The sequence below is a fragment of the Mandrillus leucophaeus genome, unplaced genomic scaffold (assembly GCF_000951045.1).
Source record: "Mandrillus leucophaeus isolate KB7577 unplaced genomic scaffold, Mleu.le_1.0 Scaffold399, whole genome shotgun sequence".
Taxonomy (NCBI): Eukaryota; Metazoa; Chordata; class Mammalia; order Primates; family Cercopithecidae; genus Mandrillus; species Mandrillus leucophaeus.
This window is the reverse complement of record NW_012104242.1, coordinates 958,251-963,808: the sequence shown is the minus strand read 5'-3', so window position 1 is coordinate 963,808 and position 5,558 is coordinate 958,251. Positions and strand designations below refer to the sequence as shown.

The 5,558-nt window shown below is 42.5% G+C and overlaps 1 pseudogene; it reads right to left on the bottom strand.

The window, feature by feature from the left end:
- LOC105547839 overlaps nt 1–5,558 on the bottom strand; it is an 8,223-nt pseudogene that overhangs the window by 1,999 nt on the left and 666 nt on the right.

Sequence of the window (5,558 nt, the reverse complement as noted above, 5' to 3'; positions counted from 1 at the left end):
GCTCGCCCCTCGGTTCCGCCGGAGCCCGGGTAGGCGGCCGTGCGGGTGCGGGGCGGGACGGGTCATCAGGGCATCGCATTCCTTTAGAACCAGGAAGTTGGGATCCTGTTGCTCGGTGTGTGTTTGGAACGCTCTTGTTTTCCTCTTGATAGACTTGAGCGGAGGTAGATCTGAAGGAGTTAAAAAAATAAAGTCGGATGTGAAGATTGCCGGTGTTGGTCTTGGGGCTGGGATACACAGGCGGCAGAGGAGCCGTCGGGAAGCTGCTGCACCTGCCTCTCAGGGTGCGCTTGGGAACGTTAAGAGTCATTCCGCCTCAGTGCCGTTGTGCATCGAAACTTCATGCGAATGTCATCTTGTTTTTCCCCCTATTTTTACCTAAAACTGTCTTAAAACTTGGCTGAGATGAAACTTGAGAAAGCTGCCTGTAGAAAACTACCTCCTATCTGGCTTTCGTTTGATTCTCGAATAAGTGGATGCCCAATAACTTGTCTTAATAGTAAATTGGAAGTTTGAAGTTTTGGATAACTGAGAAAACAGGAAGGTTTTCCTTGACAGGGCGGTGGAGTTTGTAAGTATAAACAGTATGCGTGAGGCCTTTTTCTAGAGATAAGAGCAACTCCAAGGTGAACATTGAAGGAGACAGACAAGTTATTTTCCCTTTCGAAAGTTTTTTCTCTTAGTTTCAGTTGTTTGAATATTTAAATGCACTTGAAATAGGTGCTGAGTTGTAGTTTGTGACGACCACAGTGGGGAAGAGTGGTGTCTTCTTTTTCCTTAGTGGTCAGGTGGTGTGTGCAGTGTGCAATTTCCATACTTCCCCAACCTGCCTGGCGCCCCTCATTACAGTCAGGGTAATTTACAGAAGTTGAAATAGTTGTGGCTTTTCAGTTTTTTTCTCCTTGTATTTAATATGCTGAAAGGCAGTTTTGTAATCAAACCATATAAGAAATAGCTTAATAGAGGTTTGCTAAGTGAAATGCGTTCCGAAAGGCATCAGATTAACAAGCTTATTATTTAACCATGAATTTAATTTATATACTTTACTTTGAAACTTGCATTGGTTAGAAATTTTATCCTGTATTTTGAAAAGTTAGTGTGAGTTGAGTTGACTTATTTACATGAAACAAAGGCATGGCTTATTCATTAGAAGTTACCCTCGTGTTGCCTACATTTTCTCAACTGTAACAGGGACATGATGATAATATAATTTTCTTAGGACTGTTTTAACACAAACATGAAAATGTTGACTGTTTTTGCTATTTTTACTGTTACTGATTTCCTCCCCCCCACCCCTATGGAGTCTTGCTCTGTCACCCAGGATGGAGTGCAGTGACACGATCTCAACTCACTGCAGCCTCTACTTCCTAGGTCTTCAAGTTATTCTCCTGCCTCAGCCTCCCTAATAGCTGGGACTACAGGCACGTGCCACCCCACCCGGCTAATTTTTGTATTTTTAATAGAGACAGGGTTTCACCATGTTGCCCAGGCTGGTCTCGAACCCCTGGCCTCAAGTGATCCACCTGCCTGAGCCTCTCAAAGAGTTGGGATTACAGGAGTGAGCCACTGCGCCCAGCTTATTGAATTTTTAAAATATTCTACTTTCTAGCTGTCAATTTATTAGCAGAAAGGTTTTTTTTTTTTTTTTTTTTTTTTTGCTTGTTTACATGTATCTGGGCAGAGAAAACAGGTTCTGAGCACAGAATGCGTATTTGGAGAAAGCAGTTCCACTGTTTTTGAGTAGGAACCAGAGAGAAAAAAAGATAACATAGGTACAGTTCTGTAGAAGAGTAGCTGAAATTAAGTGGCAGCAAATTCAGGGAGAAATGTAATTTGATTTAATGTTCGGGAAGATTGCCCTGTCTAAAAGTGAGATTTAAAGAATTTATTGAATTTAATGCAATTTCCATAAGTAAGCACAAGTTTTGACAAGTATATATTTAAGCTGTTTTTGTGAAGCAGTCTTCACATTATCTTAAAATGTAGTTCTAAAATACGTGCAGGCTGGGCGAGGTGGCTCATCATGCCTGTAATCCCAGCACTTTGGGAGGCCTACATGAGTTTAGGAGCCCAGGAGTTCACCAGCCTGGACAACAGAGAGAGACCTCATCTCTACCAAACAAAAAATTAGCCAGGCATGGTGAGTCACACCTGTAGACCCAGCTATTGGGGAAGCTGAAGTGGGAGGATCGCTTGGGCCTGGGAGGTTGAGGCTGCAGTGAGCCATGATCCTGCGACTGCATTCCATCCCGGACAACAGTGAGACCTTGTCTCCCCCCATCCCCAAAACATGCAAATTGGGACATCAAATTGTTAATGGTGTTTACAATGAACAGTGCCTTCAGGTAGCTGCAGCTACTCTACATAGATTTGCAAGTTTTTGTAGTGATAGGCTGTGGTAGATGTTACCAGCCAAGGAGTGGCTGACAAACTCCTTTCACTGTTATTTCATTGTGATGTTAAAATTCATATTTTCCATCAAAATAGTGATAACTAGGATTATAATCTGGGTCTTCCAGTTTTAGTAACGTGTTGTCTATGTTATGGTCTTTTGAGGTTGTAAAAAAGCTATATAGATATGTTACCATCAATTCCATTTGTTTTTATCCTAGTGTTAAAGGTGCAAGTTTTTTTTTTTTTTCTTCTTTCCTGAGGCAGAGTTTCACTCTTGTCGCCCAAGCTGGAGTGCAATGGTGCGTTCTCATTCTCGGCTCACTGCAACCTCTGCCCCTTGGGTTCAAGTGATTCTCCTGCCTCAGCCTCCCGAGTAGCTGGGATTACAGGTGCCCGCCACCACACCTGTCTAGTTATTTTTTTGTATTTTTAGCGAAGATGGGGTTTCACCATGTTGGCCAGGCTGGTCTTGAACTCCTGACCTCAGGTGATCCGCACACTTCAACCTCCCAAAGTGCTGGGATTACAGGCGTGAGCCATGGCACCCGGCCAAAGGTACAAGTTTTAAATATGTTTTTGTCATGCATGCAGTACTCTTATAGATTCTGTCAGATTTAGGGATATTCTTTTCAGATTGATAAAGTTACACAAAAATCTTGGAGTATATTCTTGTAATTTGTTATACAAAATTCTCAAAACAACCTTTTTCCAATGGGGAGAAGACATGAACGCTGAAGTCATGTTTTTGGGAAATACCTTGTTAAAAACAGACACTGCTATAAGGGTTCGCTTGCTTATGCTTTTTTGTAGAACTTTATTGATGTGAAGAGTTCTCCTTTTTCTGTAAAAGCTTATGTTAGAGTACGAAGTAAATGAGGCACTCAGGGTTAACCTCATCAGGCCTGAGTTTAGTTCAGTTTAAACTTTTTGCTGTTATGCTTGTTGATATCTTTGTAACTACTATGCTTCTAGAGTTATTTTGATTAGAAAATGAATTCCTTTTTTAGATCATGGAATTGTAAGGTAGAAAACTGCTAGGTTCTCAAAAGAAGGAAGATAAATTCCAGCTTGAAAGTTCTTTCCCCTAACATTCGAATGCTTTGTTTTTCCTGTGTGTAATGCCTTCCTTAGGAACAGGGAAGGTTATTAACGCAGCTGTGTTTCCTTCCCTTCTCTTTCTCACTGCCCCCCCCACCCCATACCTTAATACCTTTTGTCCCTTCAATGCCTTTATAAACTTTGTCTTCTCACAGTTTTTCTGGTGAAGCTGTCATGGCTCCGATTTCAACCATAAAGGATATGCAGTTCAGTGATGCTGCTGGTTTTACATCTTCTTTCCCATCAGCCCCATTGCCCCAGTTAGGAGACCTAGACCATGGAGTATGTTGTAATATTGAAAGTATTTGATGTTTAACACAATTTTTTTTTTTTGAGACTGAATCTTGTTCTGTTGCCCAGGCTGGAGTGCACTGGCATGATCACGGCTCACTGCAAACTCTGCCTCCCTGGTTTCAGGGATTCCCCTGCCTCAGCCTCCTGAGTAGCTGGGACTACATACAGGTGCGTGCCACCACGCCTGGCTAATTTTTGTATTTTTAGTACAAATGGGGTTTCACCATGTTGGCCAGGCTAGTCTTGAACTCCTGACCTCAAGTGACCCAATTGCCATGGCCTCCCAGAGTGCTGGGATTACAGGCGTGAGCCAGTGCGCCTGGCCGTGTTTGACACAAATTTGAAAGCGTACTACTTAATTTTTAGGTTGAGTGTGATAATCATAGAGATGAGACTTGATCTTTGCTGAAAATGTTTTTTATGAAGTCTGATGTGCATGAATTTGCCTGATAAAATACTCTTGTATTTACACAAATCATTTTAGTCACTCTGTAGCCAGAGTGTGGCATAGCCTGATGGCTGGCCTCTTCAGAAACTCTCCAGGACTGCCCTAGGCCTCGCCCTGTGTGTGCTCCCACTTCTGCGTTTTCCTTCCCTGCCCTGCCCCGCCTTTTAGTCAGGATCACACCTCCCTCTCTTACCTTGGTGTTGCAAATGTAGCCATTGCTGCTGGTAGATTCTTTGCCTGAAATTGAATGTCCACCTCCTTTTAAAAAAATTTTAAAATATTTACTTAGCTCCTTAACCCATCCTTAAAAAGATATTTTAGGATTCCTCCAGGCTGCTTTGCCTTAAGTTCTGAGGTTATGCTTCTCTGTTTCTGTAGCAACGTTAAGTGTACCCTTGTGTTAGTTAGCACATAATTAATGTAAGCTCCTTGTGAGTGAGATTCTCTTTTTATGCTTGTCAACTCTGCCCAGCCCAGGGCCTGGTGAACTGTAGATGTTTAATGAAATTAATTCAAGTAAAGAGATAAGAATGCTTAAAGCCATCTCCCACCTGTGTTCCAGAGAAATTGTTTGCTGATTGTATACTTGTACCTTTCTGTAAACAAATAGGAAAATCTTTACTCAAAAAGAATACATTAGAAAGGTTCTTATAGAGTATAAAAGCTATATTTACAAATTTTTAACTGACTTTTCATAGCTACATACAGTACATAAAGTATTTTCAGATAGGGTGATTTAACCATATGACCTTTAAATTATACTGTTTCTCAGTCTTTAAAAATGTGCCCTCTTTCGGCTGGGCGTGCGTTTTTTGTTTTTTGTTTTTTTTTTTTTTTGAGATGGAGTTTCACTCTTGTTGCCCAGACTGGAGTGCAATGGCACGATCTCGGCTCACTGTAACCTCTGCCTCCCAGGTTCAAGCAATTCTCATGCCTCAGCCTCCCTGGTAGCTGGGATTATAGGCATGTGCCACCACGCCCAGCTAATTTTGTATTTTTAGTAGGCGTGAGCCACCGCACCTGGCACGGCTGGGCGCTTTGATTCATGCCTGTAATCCCAGCACTCTGGGAGGCCGAGGCAGGTGGATCACCTGAGGTTAGGAGTTCGAGACCAGCTTGGCTAACATGGTGAAACCTCGTCTCTACTAAAAATACAAAAATTAGCCAGGCGTGGTGGTGCGTGCTCGTAATCCCAGCTACTTGGGAGGCTGAGGCGGGAGAATTGCTTGAACCCAGGAGGCAGAGGTTGCAGTGACCTGAGATCACGCCACTGCACTCCAGCCTGGGCGACAGAGTGAGGCTGTGTCTCAAAAAAATAAAAAAA